Source organism: Elephas maximus, chromosome 12, assembly GCF_024166365.1.
Source record: "Elephas maximus indicus isolate mEleMax1 chromosome 12, mEleMax1 primary haplotype, whole genome shotgun sequence".
NCBI lineage: Eukaryota > Metazoa > Chordata > Mammalia > Proboscidea > Elephantidae > Elephas > Elephas maximus.
The window spans coordinates 94,306,863-94,325,145 of NC_064830.1; the positions used below are offsets into that span (position 1 = coordinate 94,306,863).

General features: G+C 53.1%; 1 protein-coding gene across 1 annotated transcript in view; it reads right to left on the reverse strand.

The window, feature by feature from the left end:
- Positions 1 to 14,471, reverse strand: part of SRRM3 (serine/arginine repetitive matrix 3) — a 61,564-nt gene extending 47,093 nt beyond the window's left edge. The window contains exon 1 of the mRNA XM_049904869.1: positions 14,339 to 14,471. The gene's annotated coding sequence lies outside the window, so the exon portion shown is untranslated. The remainder of the gene's footprint in view (positions 1 to 14,338) is intronic.
- Between the last annotated feature and the right edge of the window lie 3,812 nt (positions 14,472 to 18,283).

The window sequence follows — 18,283 nt, forward strand, 5'->3', positions numbered from 1 at the left end:
GTAAAGGGTGTTGAGCTGAAGAGGACATGTTCAGAAAGGTTCGTCTTGCTGCCTGGTACCCCTACTACACCAGTCAATATCCCCCGCTCTATAATGGTGGCCCCTCATCTTTGAAGAGAGGTCTGGCTCTAAAGGACTGCCTGGTCCACATTAACCTAGACAGACTTGTGCTGGTCAGGAAGTGGCAGAAAGGCCAAGTGGTAGACGGCCCTACCTATCTGGGCTCAAATTGTTTCTCTGTGCCCTAAAGCAAGTGGCTGAACCTCTGTGCTCAGTTTTCTCATCTGTAAAATGGGGTTAATATTAGTAACTGCCTCTCAGGGTGATTGTGAGGAGTAAACAAACAAGTGTGCAGTGCAATGCCTGTATTATGTTTAAATTCCGCATATAACTGTCGGGTATTGTTATTACCCATAAAGAATATTGACCAGTCTAAACCACTCTAGGCAGTGAGTGAAACCCTAGGAAATACAGACCAGTATAAATCAGAACAGATCAGGTAGACGATGTGCCATTCTAAATCAGTACAAACTTGCAAAGACTAGTAGACCAATAAGGTCCTTTCGACAAAGATCAATGCACAAGGACCGGTACAGACCAGTACACACTGGTGAGAGGAAGGCACCTCAGGCAGGCCAGCAGTGAGAGGGTTAGCAGAGTGAGCTTCCTCCCAGCTTCCTTAGAGTCTCTCTTGGGAGGCTCTGGAGGCTCACTGGTGCTGCTGTTTGTTATCCAACCCTCGAGAAGACACTGCAGTGGGGAGGGAGAGATGCTGAAAGCCTTCCTTTCAATTATTCAGCAGCCGAGCTTCCTGCTGCCCCTGTTGGAGCCAGGAGAAGGCCTTGGCCAGAGCCCCAGATAGGGTCTAGAGGGGATGGGGGTGGGAAGGCTGGCTCCTGGAGGGGCTGGCAGCCTGGCCTGCGGGGTGCTGGCCATACAGTGTTGTGCCTCAGCGAGAGTCCTTGTGGCCCTTTCTCTGCCCTCCCCATCCAGCCCAGCACGGGCCGGCTGTGCCTGGGTAGGACTCGGGGTTGTCCCCTTCCCCGCAGTCTCAACCTGTGCTGTGGAATGGGGCAGCTGGACTGGCGATGTTCCCGGAGCCAGAATCGGGTGTTCAGGGCAGGCAAGGCAGAGACAGCAAGCCCCCTGCCCAGAGGAGAAAGCCCTGCAGTTTAGCCAGGCACACGGGTTCTGGATGACCTGTCCAGCCCCAGTCTGATCTCTGCCCCACCTACACTGTGCCCTACACTGTTCCCTGTGCCTGGAATGTTCTTCCCTTCCAACCATGCTACAAGACCCAGCTCAAGCATCACCTCCTCTGTGGAGCCTTCCCTGACCTCCCCTGGCAGACGTGCCTCTGTTGTGGTCTTGGAGCCTCGCCCTCCAATCATCATGCTCAGCACTAACCTTGTCCTATCATGACTGTTTGCTCCTTGGCCGGACTGAGGGCTCCCACAGGCAGTGACTGTGCTGCATCCATCTTTGTGTCCCGAGTGCTCAGCACAGGGCTTGGCACAGAGCAGCTGCCTGTGAACTTTTGTTGAAATCCAGCCTGTGTTTGTACTGACGGGGAGCTCACTACTTGTTTTATACCACCAGCATCTCCAGGGACCTCAGACAGAAAGGTCTTGGCTCTCTCTCAATATGCCCAGGCCATGTGTATGTTGACATTTGCATGGGTCACGTTGTCATATACTTTCTAAGCCCTGGAGTCCAGCTCTGTCTTTGAACGTATGTGAGAAGCACTTACTTGGCACTTAGGCTCCGCCGCCCCCCATGAGCTCAAGGCCCCTTCTCCTGTTCCTGCTGCCTCTGATGTGGGTCCCCAGAGCAGAAAGCCTGAGTGGTAGGTCTTCAGGGACAAGGTGGCCTCAGCTGTCTCTTTCTTACCTAGGGGCCCACAGTACGGGTCATGCAGCCCAGGGTGAGACCAGTACAGACAAATGTAGCCGAAGACAGGCCACACAGAGCCTTGAAAATGTGACAGACCCAGCCATGCCAGGGGGTCAGACTGGCCATATAAGGAGAGGACAGACCAATGTGGACCAGTATTATAGACCAGTGGCCTGGGTCAGAATACGCCATACCGGTCATTGACAATACTACAGAACTAGTTCAACCCAGTAGATAGACCTGTACAGACCAGGAACCCACTGCTGTCAAGTTGATTCTGATTCATAGAGACCCTACAGTATAGACCAGTGCAGATACCAAATAAAGCAAGTAGTGTTTTAGTCTCCCTCCCCTGTGCTCTAGTGGAACAAAGGAATCTCCACCCCCACCCAGCCCACTCTACTGCCTTTCAGGGCCCTCAGCATCTTCAGGGAGGCGGAAGCCTTCCAGCCAGGGAGCAGAAGGCATCTCTGGGGCTGCAGATGCTGGGCTGGAGGAGTGGGTGGCGTTCCAGAGGAACAGCTTCAGCTGAGCCTGGGAAAGAACCTTCCTGGGGCTGAGCTGTCGCTGATGGGATGGGCTGCAAGAGAGGTGGTGATCCTCGCGTCCTGGGATGGGGAGTGCAAGCCACATGGCTTTGGGAAGATGTCCTAGGCAGAGCCACCTGCGTGTCAGGACTCCATGCTCCCTGCAGACCCTTCCAAGCTGGCCTCTGGGGCTGACCCTGGAGTGAAATCAGAGCCAGACACTCACCAGCTTCCATTGTTTCCTTCTCCTCTCCCCGGGATCAGACGCTCCCCTGCCCACACTTGGGAGTTGGGCTGAGGAAGGGCAGGATGGGCTAGAAGCAAATGATCAGGTCTCTTTGCCTCTTTGGGCCTCAGTTTCCCCATCTGGACTAGGGGTCAGGGGCCTGGATACTGGTGGGGTCTGGGTAGAGCTGAGTTCTGAGCCTCTGGATCTCCAAGACTGGGAAAAATCAAAATTGGAGGGTGATGTGCCCCCAAAATCTATTAGCAGGAAGGGTGTATACTGGACAAACAAGGCTCTTCCTTCCCCTGGGGATGGTGACAGGAGAGGCCAGGGGCAGCTGCCTCCACTGCCCACACAATCTTATTATGGAAAATTCCCTCTGTTGACTCAGCTCTAATCAGGCAGGCTGCCCTGGGCATCCCCCCCTCCCCCAGGTTTCTGCTGGGCTGGGTGAGATCAAAAAGAGAGCCGAGGCTGGGGGCTGGAGCATCGCCTGCCATTCCCATCCATCCAGATGTGCCTCTGGTTGCTAGGCAACACTTTCCAGTCTCTCCCCGTCCTGCCTCCTCCAGGGGCTGCAGGATTGGGCAGTAAAGGGGGAGAGAGAGACCCCATGTTTGTTCTCCATGTCTTCCCTTACCAAGCTGAGGTCTCTCTCACCAAGCCCTCCTCCTTCCCCAGAAGTGTCCCTCTTGCTAGGAGCTTGACCCTCCTTCAAAGATGGACCCCCTTTCTCCCCTCACATATGTATTCATCTCCAGAACACTCTAAACCCACACCTTCTCTGCCCTGTGTATGAACTCTCTCAGGAAGATGGGCCAGCTCTTCACTTTTGAGGAAACTGAGGCCCAGAGAGGGAAAGGGACCCTCAGGGAGTCAATAAAGAAGTCAAGACAAGGCTCTAGGCTCCCAGCTCCCAGCCCAGGGTGGACTAGATGGAGGAGCCATTTAATCTTGAGAGAATAGCTCTGAAGACAAATTCACACTCCCATTTTTGAGTGGGTTGGCTTTTTTTCCCCGAAAACGTAGGATGCATTTCATAGTAGTTTTTTTTGTTTCAAGTGCTATAATTTCAAACTGTAAGTTGTGTTTTAAAACAGCCATAAAAATGTACTGTGGGTTTTGGGGGCCGTATTTGACTAAATAATGTAAATCTGATCCTTTTTATCAGTTTAATATTTTGCATATTTTATCTACCCTATGCTGCTTATCCTTTTTTTTTTTTTGTTGTTGAGTATGTATGCTTCCTCCCAGAAGTTGTTATGTGGTGACCTACTTATATCATGGCTTATTTAGGATTTTCATGTCTCTCCTCCACCAAGGTCTTTACAGCCCTTGGAGATGGAGGAAGTAAAGTATCCCATTCTTCCTCCTGGTCCTCTTCAAACTTTTTTTTTTTTTAAGTAAGATGTGAGGGCCCAGTCCTGCAAGCTGCTGGGAGGCACATTGTCCATGGGCAGCAGCCCTGGTGCCCTCAGTGCTGTCACTGGCTACCAGCCGCTCCCTGTCTGCAGAGCATCTTCAGCTTCTCCCCGACTCCCAGCCCAGTCACACCCTGGCTGCAGAGCGTCCTCAGCTTCTCCCCAACTCCCAGCCCACACACTGTCTGCAGAGTACCCTCAGCTTCTCCCTGACTCTCAGCACAGTCACACACTGTCTGCAGAGTATCCTCAGCTTCTCCCTGACTCCCAGCCCAGTCACAGCCTGTCTGCAGAGTATCCTCAGCTTCTCCCCGACTCCTAGCCCAGTCACACCCTGTCTGCAGAGCATCCTCAGCTTCTCCCTGACTCCCAGCCCAGTCACACCCTGTCTGCAGAGTACCCTCAGCTTCTCCCTGACTCCCAGCCCAGTCACACCCTGTCTGCAGAGCATTCTCAGCTTCTCCCTGACTCCCAGCCCAGTCACACACTGTCTGCAGAGTATCCTCAGCTTCCCCCCGACTCCCAGCCCAGTCACACCCTGTCTGCAGAGCATCCTCAGCTTCTCCCTGACTCCCAGCCCAGTCACACACTGTCTGCAGAGCATCTTCAGCTTCTCCCCGACTCCCAGCCCAGTCACACCCTGTCTGCAGAGCATCCTCAGCTTCTCCCTGACTCCCAGCCCAGTCACACACTGTCTGCAGAGCATCTTCAGCTTCTCCCCGACTCCCAGCCCAGTCACACCCTGTCTGCAGAGCATCCTCAGCTTCTCCCTGACTCCCAGCCCAGTCACACCCTGTCTGCAGAGTACCCTCAGCTTCTCCCTGACTCCCAGCCCAGTCACACACTGTCTGCAGAGCATCTTCAGCTTCTCCCCGACTCCCAGCCCAGTCACACCCTGTCTGCAGAGCATTCTCAGCTTCTCCCTGACTCCCAGCCCAGTCACACACTGTCTGCAGAGTATCCTCAGCTTCCCCCCGACTCCCAGCCCAGTCACACCCTGTCTGCAGAGCATCCTCAGCTTCTCCCTGACTCCCAGCCCAGTCACACCCTGTCTGCAGAGTACCCTCAGCTTCTCCCTGACTCCCAGCCCAGTCACACCCTGTCTGCAGAGCATCCTCAGCTTCTCCCCGACTCCCAGCCCAGTCACACACTGCAGAGTATCCTCAGCTTCTCCCTGACTCTCAGCCCAGTCACACCCTGTCTGCAGAGTACCTCAGCTTCTCCCTGACTCTCAGCACAGTCACACACTGTCTGCAGAGTATCCTCAGCTTCTCCCCGACTCCCAGCCCAGTCACACCCTGTCTGCAGAGTACCTCAGCCTCTCCCTGACTCTCAGCACAGTCACACACTGTCTGCAGAGTATCCTCAGCTTCTCCCCGACTCCCAGCCCAGTCACACCCTGTCTGCAGGGCATCCTCAGCTTCTCCCTGACTCCCAGCCCAGTCACACCCTGTCTGCAGAGTACCCTCAGCTTCTCCCTGACTCCCAGCCCAGTCACACCCTGTCTGCAGAGCATCCTCAGCTTCTCCCCGACTCCCAGCCCAGTCACACACTGCAGAGTATCCTCAGCTTCTCCCTGACTCTCAGCCCAGTCACACCCTGTCTGCAGAGTACCTCAGCTTCTCCCTGACTCTCAGCACAGTCACACACTGTCTGCAGAGTATCCTCAGCTTCTCCCCGACTCCCAGCCCAGTCACACCCTGTCTGCAGGGCATCCTCAGCTTCTCCCTGACTCCCAGCCCAGTCACACCCTGTCTGCAGAGTACCCTCAGCTTCTCCCTGACTCCCAGCCCAGTCACACACTGTCTGCAGAGCATCTTCAGCTTCTCCCCGACTCCCAGCCCAGTCACACCCTGTCTGCAGAGCATTCTCAGCTTCTCCCTGACTCCGAGCCCAGTCACACAGTTCAACTTGGAGAGGCACAGCTTTTCAGGGTCCTTGACAAATAGTAGCCAATTAATTTCAATTAGTCTGATTAGCCTAAATGGCTAATTAAGCAGTTAATTAACATCATTGACAATAACCTATGGCTCCTGAGGGACTGTGGGTGGGAGGTGGGAATGATGGAGGTGGGGCCCTGCTTGCTCTTGGGGATGCCTTAAAATCACACAGGGCATGGGGGCTGCTCAATAGCAATGGCCTCTTTGAGTCCCCACCCTGCTGCCCAATCAGCCCTTCCTCAGGGCCTCTGACCCTACCCCAATCATAGCTCCTCCTCCACCCCTCTAGACCCTAGGTTTAGAGGGTCCGATTTCTGTGGAGAGGCTGAACCTTAACACAGTAGATGACGGGAAAAGGACTCCTGTCTGGAAAGCTGTCCCACTCTAAAACCCCAGAGAGGAGTCCCTGTCTCCGCTGGCCCTGCCCCCATCCCAGACCAAGCACCTTGCAGCTGACAACCCCCGTTAGTGCCACAGACTTCTCCAAGATCCAGAGCATCCCTGGGAGGGAATTATTATCTTTAAGCCCATTTTACAGATGAGGAAACCGAGCACCTCCTATATGCCAGGCCCCTTGCTCGCTCTGGGGATCCACGACAGTGAATAACACAGGGCTCCTGCTCTCAAAGAGCTCCTGTCTAGGGCAGCACAGGACACTACGGGCTCTGTGGTTCCACTACTTCTTAGCTGGGTGGCCTTGGTGAAGTTATTAACTTCTCTGTGTCTATTTCCTTAACTGTAACTTGGCTACATCGTAGGATCATGGTGAAGTGCTGCAAGCAGTGCGTGGTTAATGCTATGCGAGAGCTCTCAGTGATAACTGAAGGAGGTGGAGAAGCAACCAGCCAGAACAGAGCATACACAAGGGGCTGAGGAAGCAGCAGCACCAGGCACTTGGACACGTGGAAGGAGGAGAGAGCTTGGAACAAGGTATCACAGAGATGACATTTGAGCTGAGCCTTGAAGACTAACAGCAGCAGCAGAAGAAAGAAAACCCCAGGCAAAGCCAATAAGGCAGGGCTGTCTCAACTCTAGTGCATACGGTCACCTGGCGGCTTGCGAAAATGCAGACTCCCAGGCTCCATACTCAGATTCTGAATCAGTCATTTTGAGTAAGTTCCAGGAATCTGCTTTTCACAGGCTTTTCTGGAAATACCGAGGCAGGTACTCTACACCTAGAGACTATGGCTGCAGTGGCCCTGGGTGCCCCAGGTTGGGCAGAGCCAAGGTGCAGTAGGAGACGCCCTGAGCCATGTGACCCGTGGCCTGAAAACACACTGCAAGTTCCCCTATTCTCTCCATCTGCCCAAATCTGCTCGGCCTGTGAGGGTGACCTTCCTGAAATGGCTCTGGCTGTGCACTGACCTGCTGGAAACAGTCCTTGGGTTCTCTGCTGTCCTCAGTGTCTGGGCCTGGCACTCAATTCCCACCCTGGGTACTGCCTCCCCAGTCTGGTCCTCTGCGCCTCAGCCCAGGCCCCAACCCTCCAGCCACACTATTCCCTGAGTGCCTGGGGCTCTTTCCTCCTCCATCTCTCTGCTTGTGCTGTTTCCTTTGCGAACTTGAACTCATCCTGTGAGGCCCATCTGTGATGCCTGCCCCAAAGTCATCCAGGTAGCCAAGCCCCATGCCAGGGCCCTGGCAGCCCCTGGGGTGCTCCCCACATCATGCATTTTCCATCCAAAGACATTCACGCCTTAGGAGCTTTGCTCCCACCCCCCGCGAGACTGAGGGCTGCTCAAGCATAAGGACTGGCTTGCTCCTCCCTTCCCGCAGCAGTGCCTAGCTCAGCGCTTGAGGATGACAATGACAAGTAAGCTTTTAGCTCAGAGGAGCTGCTGAGCAAGTGTTTGATGCACGAAAGAATGAATGAATGACCATCGGCTGCTTTTTGATATCTAAAGAGCAGGAGATAGAGGAAAAGAGAATGTGGGAGGCAGGGAAGAGAGCTATACCCAGGAGAATAATGGATGGGTCGCAAGAACCAAGGAGTCCACGGGTGGCATAAACAGTCAGTGGGCTCTGCTGCTAACCAAAGGCTGGAGGTTCAAGTCCACCTAGAGGTGCCTCAGAAGAAAGGCCTGGTGATCAATTCCTGAAAAATCAGACATTGGAGCACAGTTCCAATCTGACACACATGGCGGGGGAGGGGGCACAAGTCAGAATCAATTCAACAGCAGCTGGTGGTGGTGTGTGGAACAAGAACGTAGACGCATAGGCTGGGCAGGGGCAGACAGGGAGGAGTCTCAGCTTCCTCCCTCCCTTGAGGCCCCCTATGCCAGCTCTGCACCCCACTCCCCAAACGTGGGGCTCCGTGTCTGATACTGTGGCTGTGCCATCTGCTGGGGAAGGGCATGCAGGGCAGTTTCCCCACCTCTCACCCTGCCCCTGCCCCACAGGTCTTCTTTCTTCCTAGGAGCACATGCACGTACACCCGTCAAACCTCCCAGAGGTGAGCCTCTGAGACTGCCCCATCATCCCCCGCCTGGATGAACACAGCAGCTGCTCCCTGGCCTCTCTGCCCTTGGCCTCCTTCTCTCCATCGCCTATCCGACTGCAGCCAGAGTAGGCTTCCTAAAGGGCAAGCCTGACCATTTCACTCTCCTGCTTCACAGCCTTCCAGGGTCCTCATGGCTTTCCAAACAAATTCCCAGATCTTAAAGCCCTTTTCAACGTCCTTCATGACCCAACCAGCCTACCATTCCTGCTGGGCCGCCTCTATTCCCCTGCATGGCCTTTGTGCTATGGCTACACTAGATGATCCATTACCCTCTTAATTCAGCCAGGACTTTCCATACCTGTGGGCCTCTGCCCATGCTGTTCTTTGCAACATCGCTCCTCTGCCTTCTTTGTCTGGCACCTTCCCTGTCAATCTTCAAGGCCCAACTTAAATGTCACTTCTCCAAGAATCGTTCTCTGACTGCCCACATCACTGTGGACACCTCTTAGTTCTAGCAGGACCTCATTGGGTCATCACTGGCAGTTGCCCCAAATGCCTTGCTTTCCCATTAAACTGAGAGCTCTTCAAGGTCAAGGACAGTGCCTGATTCACCTTTGTATCTTCAGTGCTCATACTATGCCCAAAAATTCGTAGACAGTCAATGAATGTTGGGTAAATGGTGACTACCATCTCTCAGGAGCACACTGGATTTTACCCACCCTTGGAGTCCCTGGGTGGTACAAATGGCTAAGGCACTTGGCTGCTAACTGAAAGGCTGGAGGTTCGAATCCACCCAGAGGCACCTCAGAAGAAAGGCCTGGCAATCTATTTCTGAAAAAGCCACTGAAAACCCTATGGAGCACAGTTCTACTCTGACACACATGGGGTCATCATGAGTTGGAATCCACTTAATAGCAAGTTTTTTAAGGTGCTTTCATACTCGTTACCTGAGTTCCTTCTCATATCACACCTGCAGGCAGGTAGTAATAGGCCCATTTTATAGGACAGAAAACAGACCTGAGAGTGGAGGCTGGGCACAGCTAAGACTGGAGCCCAGGTCTCCTGATTCCCAGTTCTGAGATCTTTCTTCTGAGGCCTGTGGCATCCAGGTTCTCAACCTCCCCCCAGTGTAACCCTCCCCTGCCCCACCCCTAGCAGCTTTGGCCACTCCCCCTCTCAGTCCCTGAGGAGAGAGGGGTCCTGAAGGAGCAAGCCAACTCCACCCTCTGGCTGACCCTATCACAGACTCCAAAGCCATCCTGTCCATGGAAAACCCACAGCCAGCAGACTCCAAAGGTGTGCCCCAACAGGGGAAGGATACAGTGGGGCTCTCCCCACCGGCTTCCTGGGAAGCAACTCCACTCACGTCCAGCCTTTGTATGGCCATTTAAAGTATTTTTCTGAAGAATCTTTATAGACATCAGAGAATGTTCACAATAGAGCGAAAAATACTGTTTTCCTCCAACAGTGTGATCCCAGTTACTTAATTCTGTGTGTCTATGAATGCAGAGAAAAAAGCCTGGAAGGAAATATCCCGCCATGCTAATAGTGGTTACCCTGGATAGTGGGATTATAGATGATTTTCATATTCTCTTTGGTTTCTGTATTTCCCAAATCTTGTACAATGAAGACGTGCCATTCTTAAAATCAAAAGAATTCAATAAAACTTATTTTTACCTGTTTCCATCCTGGAGAGTTCTGGGAGTGAGACTAGAATGGATGGTGGGGATGAGGCTCAGGTCTGGGAGAGGTCTCCCTGCCACAGGCCAAATGCAAGGCCAGAAATAGGCAGGCCAAGAACTCCTAGGCTAAGTAAGCTTCCCATACCCCAGGGTCTGGTTTACTGGGCCCAGGTCTCTTCATAGGCCTCAAAGGCCCAGCAGGATGCTGAGGGAGCTGAGACAGTGTCCGCTGGCTCCAGCTGGCACAGCAGCCTCTGCAGTGGGCAGGAGGCCAGGGCGGGGGCGGCGGGAGGATGAGGCCAGGCTGACTAGCGAGGAAGCAGTGGGCTGGTGGCTTTTGGCTACTGGGGGAGTCCTTGGGAGTTGGGGGCTGCTCTGGAGCCCAGGAGCACATGACCGCTGAGGGCATTCTCCCAAGCCAATAGGCAGCCTGGCCTACCTGGACCTGGCTCACCTGCTCCTGTCCCCTGAGAGCTCAGTTCTGGATGACAGAGGCTTGGGTCCAACAGGTCTGACCTCTGGGGATGGAGCTGTTTCCTTCCTGTGCTTGTGACCCAGAAGTGGGTGAAAAGGCAGGAACTCAGAGGTGTCAGTAGGCACTAACTAAGCCACAAGGAGGACCTAGGCTGGGGGTCTGTAATTCTTGGCCAAAAAGCCCCTCTGCTGCTCTGGGCCTCCAGCCTTCTTGCTCACCTCTCTGTCCCCTCACTGAGCACACTCTCACTTTGACCCCTTCCTCATCACTGAACCACTTCCCCTTTCTCAGCCCCCTCACCGAACTCCCCTGCCTTTCATCAGACTCCTCTGCCCACTCGTTGAATGCCCCTTTCCTTCCCTGAGCCCCTCCCCCCCACTGAGCCTCCTGCACTTCATGAACCCTCCCTCACTTATCCCATCTTTCCTCACTAAGCCCCTCCTCCTTGCTGAGCTCTCAACACTTCACTGAGCCAAGTCTTGGCATTGAGAAGGAGTCTCTCCCCCATTTCTAACCTGGCCGGCCTTCCCACCTCAACCTGGAGCAGTAGCTATACCGACCATCCCTCTGCAAGGCTCCACATTCTTTCTTTATAGTACCAGCTGCAAAATCCCTCCTCTTCCCTGAGACCCCATAAAGAAGCCTGCCCCACCATCCCCCTGCTGCATCCCTGGATGTCTGACCTGTGCATATGGGTCCTGGGGGCCTTCCTGGCCCTGGTGGATACTCTGAGAGGTGGTGAAGGCATCTTCAGGGTCCCTGCAGGTCACCTCACACCTAGGGGTCTAATCCTGGCTCAACCCCTTTAGTTAAGACCTCCGAGTCCACAAGTAGTAGGGAGGAATGAATGTTGAATCTCAGCTCCAGCTACTAAGGCCAACCATGGAACACTGGAGTTGACTTCTACTTTCACCAACAGAACCACAAGGCTTCCTGACATACAAATTTATAGAGCAGAAAGATCTCAAGCTCCTCGTGCTGGCAGGGCCCTCAGGGTCATCTAGTCAAACCCCATCGTTTTATGGTTGGGAACACTGAGACCTAGAGACAAGAAGGAACCTGCTAAAGGTCACAAAGTGAGCTAGGGTCAGAGCTGGGCCCAGAAAGAAGGTCCTTGAACTCCTGTCCCTGGGCCCTCATTTATCTTTACCACATGCTCCCCAAACCCACCATGCCCTGGTTGACCCCTCAGCCAGGAGAGCCTAGAGAATTGAAGACAGACTGGCACTGTGGAAACCACACTGGCCCTGAGGCAGTGGACTTGGGTTGCACCAAGGTCTTGCTCTGTAACCTTGAGAAAGTCATGTCACACTTTCAGGCCTTGGTTTGCTCCTCTGTGAAATGGAGACAGTGGCACCTTTGGCACCAGGTTGTGTGAGGACGAAATGAGATCATGTATGTGAAGTGGCAGGGGCTTAAATGCGTAGGGGAGTTAAGGAAGAGGCTGGGCTCTCCCATCTCCTCACTGGCACCCCTGGCAAGCTGTTCGGACAGGAAGGCTATGATATTGTTCCTGGGGCAAGTGAGAAGTAGGCAGTAGAGGAGAAAAGTCAGTAGGGGAGGCTGACCCCAGCAGTGCTGGCAGCTGCTTGCGACCATTGTCCCACTGCAGGGGGGTGCGGGCTAACCCCTCGGGAAGGAACAGTCACCAGCTTGTCAAGGTCAGCAAGAGGCTGGCAGGCAAAGGAAGTGAGGAGAAGTTGTGGCAGTAAGCAAATGGGCCTGCCAGACAGACCAAGACTCCCCCCATGGCAGGCGTGACAATGGTGGGAGTGGGCTGGGGAGGGAGCCCCCAGCTGGCCAATTCAGAGCACATCCCACCTTCAAATATTCCAGTGACCTTGGGAGAGTCACCTCCTCACGGCACTGCACATCCCACTTATATGCCTCAGGCTCCCCACCTGTAAAACTGGCATCATGAATCAAGAAACTGACACTTAACTGGGTCTTGCTATCAAGGGGCTGGGAAAGCTCATCAGCTTCACTCCTGCCCCAGGGAAGATAGCTTGGGTAGATTCATGACCTTGGGAAAGTCACTCAGCCTCTTTTCTTGGCTGTGAAATAGGGGCAATGATGCCTTCCTTGTGAAGCTTTGGTGAGGATTAACCGAGTCAACTTAGCATTGTCCCTAGGATGGAGCCTGGCATGAGACCCTCAGCCAAGGTCTATCTCCTCTGGGAAGAGAAAGACATGCCTTCAACAATGCTGAAAACTTTCCCACTTTTTTCCAGGTCCCCCATAAGAAATTCTTGCTTGTATTCAATTTACTAACACTCAGCACCTTAAACTTAAAAAAAAAGTAGTTTCTCATCCATTATTTGGTTATTCTTTTCAACAGCTCTACGAAGTAGGTACTGTTAACACGATACCTGCTTTACAGACTGAGAAGTAGATTCAGAAATGTTAAGTGGTTTACCCAAGGTCACACAGCTAGATTTAAACCCATGTTTCTCTGACTTCAGAGTCCATGACTCCATACCCACCCACCTCCACCTCTTAAAAACCAATCAACTCTTTCTTCACTCTTCAAGAATACCTCCTCTACCCTTCACAGGAGAGTGGGATGGGGCATAAAGTTAAGGAACCAAAAAGCTGGTGTTGTGTGGGAGCAAGTTCCTAGCCAACTTGGTCCTATTTCTGGCTGATGAAGAACTTGGCACATGTTGGGGTCATGACCTTAAGATGTTCCCTGCACAGAGAGACTCTCCAGCTCCTGCCCTGCTCTCTCTCCATCAAAGTACCTGTCTCTTATCTAGATATAGGACAAAAGACCAGCCCAGATCCCAGTGCCAGAAATGGGTGAGTGAATGAGATCTTAGGGGGTGAGCAGCTATGGCTGGGACAGAGCACAGGTGTCAGACCTGAGTGCTTTTCTCCTGTTCCCCCCACAGATCCATCCCCACAATGGACCTGCTGTCAGGAGCAGGAACTGCAGGAGGCTTCAACACTGTCCAGGCAGGAGCCCTGGGAAGGAGGGGGAGGAGGATGTGAGGCAGAGTCTGCGTCTCTTCTCTCATCCCTCCTCTCTACCAGGAATTTGCTCCAGGGCTGGGCACATTCTGAGTCCCAGAAACTCTCCCGTGGACTCTAGAGAGCCATAAAGGATCCCTCCTAAACTCCTAGTAGCTATTTTCTCTTTTGTGTCCTCTGTCCTACTCCCAGTGTGAGAGTAAATGCCATCTTGTGTGAGACCCAGTTCTCACTGCCAGCTCCTGCCTCCCCAGGGGCATTTGGGCAGCTGGGAAAGGGGCCATACTGTCCTCTCTGCTGGCACCCCATGCTGGACAGGGGCCCAGCATTCAAGTGGGGTTTTCTCCTCCACCCCCAGTGACCAGAACCTCCACAGGGTCCCTGCGTTGGCCTTTCCTTTCCTCGGGGAGTGGGTCCTTCTCCTCAGTTGGGGGAGGTCAACTGGCCTGCGGTTGGGGGCCTTTCTAGCTTCCTCAGCGGCCTGACCATGGTCATTTATGTCCAGGAGATTCCTGCCTGTGACCCCACGGGGTTCTGGCTCTCTCCATCCCTCTCAATGAAATGAAAAACATTCCTCACCTCTGTCCCCCAGGTGCCTCACACCCTTGGACTGACACTCCAGCAGTCCCCCAACACCTGCCCTCTGCTCCGGGGCCTGTGGATCCCAGGTCCCGGCCCTGCTAGGGAGGCCAGAGGTTCCACCTAGCCCCAGCCCCTCTAGGGAATGCCGCCGCCCCATCAGGGGCTCTCACCTCCCCGCTTACCGCCGCGCTTCGCCGGGCGCTGAAGCCAAGTCCTCCTGCCCCGCTTGTCCGGGCTGCCTCCAGGCTGCCTCCTCGGCTGGGTTCGGCAGGGCAGCTCCGCGGCCCCGGTGGCCCCGCGCCCTCCGTTTCCCCGCGGGCGCCGTCGCCGCTGCCGCCGCCGATTGCTGAAATGCTGGACAGCGCACCACCATGGAGGCGGCTTCCCTGTCTGTCCGCCGGCCAGAGGGCCCGGCTCCCGGAGCCGACAGCGCCCTCCCCAGGCCTGGAGGGCCGCCCGCAGTGGAGGCAAGGAATTAGGGGCGTCGGGGAGGGACCCTCCTCCTCGAGGAAGTCTGTTTCACCCCTTGAGGGTGGGGTCACGCCAGCCCCGGGAGGCGCCTGCGGCAAGAGACATAATTAATTTGGAACTAGAAGTGGAACTCAGTTTCCTGAGTCCTCGGCGGGGCAATGAATCTAATCATCGTGCTTCCTGGTGGCTAGACCGAGGCCGAGCTGGGGATGGTGGGGACATTCCAACCGGGAGGGGATTTTGAGAATGTAATCGCTGGGTGGTCGGTAATGCTAGGTTGGGCCTTTGGAGTCCCGAGTTCAAGTCACTCTCTTCAGCTACTTCGGGGAGTCTCTACGACCTGCTCCCGCCCCCCTCTTCTTAACTAACAGTGAGGGGGCTGCGTGAAGGAAATTCAGGGATGGAGGAAGGTGCTCTGGAAGGGGCATTGGAAGCCCAGAAACCTTTCCCTAGTGAAAGCCAGGAAGATTCTAGGCCTCTTCTTCGTGCCCGCCAAAGCAGGCGCGAGCAGAGTGGGGGTAGGGCTGCGGGTGGGGGAGGGCCCAGGGTGAGGCAAGTGAGGCTCCTGGGATGCAGGTTTTAAGAAGGCACCAGCATGACAGGAGTGTATGTTCATTGTGAGTCTGTGTGGGTTTACGTGGTAGGAGCCCATCTGTATATATATGCATGTCTGTGTGATTTGTGGGTCTGTTTTTGTAGTCTGTATCTGTGTGTGCCTTCCTCCCCTCCCCTCTCCCTTTCCCTTGGTTTCCTCACCGGCTAGTGCATTTGGAGTGTGTGTGTTGCGGGTGGGGTTGGTGGTTGGGATCCTCCCACTGCAGGCCTATACAGTTTGCAGAACAAAGGTTGGGGGTGGGGGAGAGGGGTGGGCTACAGCTGCTGCTGCCATTACCACAGCTCAAGAGCCCCAGGGGCAAGTCCTTGGCTGGTCTCCTGCCTTCTGGCTGCATGAATATTTAATCTGCTGGGGGCCTTGGGCTGGACTAGCACCAGTCTGCTTGCTCCCCTTCCTGGCTGGGCCTTCTAAGGCACAAAAGGGGGTAGGCAGGTCAAGTGCTAGGATACCCCAGAGGGCCTGCAGGCCTTTCCTTGCTTGGAGAGCCATGGCTGGGTGTGTGGAGGAGCTGGGAGAAGGCCTAAGATGTGGAGGGACATGACATCGTCTCAGAGAGAAGCCCACTGCTTTAAGTCACGTTTGCTTTTTGAAACTTTACCACATTGGTCTGGTTCCAGACCAGCCCTCACCTCAACTGTGGTACTAGTGTCTGGGAACACTTTGTACCAACTGGGTACACTTCTGCCTGCTCTCCCATCATCTGTCTCTGTGGCCCCTGCCTTCTTGGCTTCACAGTGGGAGCTGCTGCAGAGGAGAAGGGGAGGGAATCCTGCAAGTTGTCTGCAAGCAGCCTTCCCCAGTAGCCTTGGGACCCTTATTTCACCAGGTTTTTTTAGGATGGGGAGCCCTTGGAGCCTGGGCAGTCTTTCCTCTTTCCCTTGCACTCCCTTGCCCTGGTTCATTGGAATAGATTTCTGCCTTGGTTTCCTTACCCAACCTACTAATTTTCCAAAAAGTGCCCCTTCCGTTGTGTTATTCATTTCAGCAAATGGTCTCACCATCTGTGCTGGTTTTTCTCTGTTTGCTCCTCTGGTCCATTCCTCCGCCCTTCTCTGCCCTACTCTGGGCCTTGGGATGCTGACCTCTATAGACTGATTACCCAGGCTCCCTTGCTCTTGGCTTCTAGTTGTATTCAATTTACTAACAATCACCCAGCGTCTTGTATTTTAAAAGTAGTTTCCCATCCATTATTTCAATTGTTCCTTTCAACAGTCCTACAAAGTCAATATTGTTAACACTATACCTGCTTCACATATATTCATCCAGTGGGAGGCATCACAGGGGAGATAGAGTGTGGGAGGAGAGAGATTATTCCCCTGCTGAGTTCTTCTACAGCTCTTGTCCAGTGGCCCCTTCTTGTCAAGCTCCCTGTGATCATTCAGGCCTATGTGGTAATAGCTCCCCACAGTTACAAGTCTCTGGGTACTTCTCAGTCTCTTGCTGGTCCATTTTCACATCTCTACCCACACCTCTGTGCAGAGTCCCTTCATCAAACTCTCTTCAGTTAAACCTTTGGAGGGTGCTTTCTACTTCATTCCAAGTCTCTGACCCATAAACCCTCCCTCTCCAAAGGCCAGTCACTAAGTCAGAGCTCTGTGAGTCCTTGGGCCTTCCAATTCTCCCCTTTCCCTGAAGACTTTCCATCTCCTGGAACTGCCCCATCTCCTTCAACCCCAGGCCGTCTGCCTGGTGCCTGCCTGGTGCTCTCGCCTCCCCGTTCACTCTCACTTGGAACACATGTCTGCTTGAATGATGGCACTTGGCCCATGAACCCTTCTAAGAGCTCCCCATATAAAATAGAGCTGCTGCACGCAGCGTTATTTTCCTGTTTACCCTCCCTTATTTTTATCTTATCACCATCACCACTTGGATTAACTCTGTCTTGATACTTGAGTTCTATGAGGGCAAGGACTTTGCTTACTGCTGTATTCCCAGTTCTAGCACACATGTCTGTCAGCTTGTCATACTGTGGGGCTTGTGTGTTGCTGTGATGCTGGAAGCTATGCGAAAACAAAAACAAAAAAACAAAACAAAACCCATTGCCCTTGAGTCAATTCTGACTCATAGCGACCCTGTAGGACAGAGTAGAACTGCCCCATAGGGTTTCCAAGGAGCGCCTGGTAGATTTGAACTGCTGACCTATGCACTAGTATTCAAATACCAGCAGGGTCACCCATAATGTACAGGTTCAGCTGAGCTTCCAGACTAAGACAGACTAGGAAGAAGGACCTGGCAGTCTACTTTTGAAAAAAATTAGCCAGTGAAAACCTTATGAATAGCAGCGGAACATTGTCTGATATGTGCCAGAAGATGAGTCCATCAGGTTGGAAGGCACTCAAAAGACGGTTGAGGAAGAGCTGCCTCCTCAAAGTGGAGTCGACCTTAATGATGTGGATGGAATCAAGCTTTCAGAACATTCATTTGCTGATGTGGCACGACTCAAAATGAGAAGAAATGGCTGCAAACATCCATTAATAACAGGAATGTGGAATGTATGAGGCATGGATCTAGGAAAATTGGAGATCATTAAAAATGAAATGGAATGCATAAACATGCATGCATTAGTGAGGTGAAATGGACTGGTATTGGCCATTTTGAATTGGACAATCATATGTTCTACTATGCTGGGAATGACAAATTGAAGAAAAATGGCATTGCATTCATCGTCAAAAAGAACATTTCAAGATCTATGCTGAAGTACATGCTGTTGTTATAGAATAATAGTCATACGCCTACAAGGAAGACCAGTTAATACAGCTATCATTCAAATTTACGCACCAACTACTAAGCCGAAGATGAAGAAATTGAAGATTTTTACCAACTTCTGCAGTCTGAAATTGATCAGACGTGCAATCAGGATGCACTGATAGTTACTGGTGATTGGAATGCAAAAGTTGGGAACAAAGAAGGATCGGTAGTTGGAAAACATGGCCTTGTTGATAGAAACAATGCTGGAGATTGCATGATAGAATTTTGCAAGACCAATGACTTCTTCATTGCATATAACCTTTTTTCAACAACATAAACATCGACTATACAT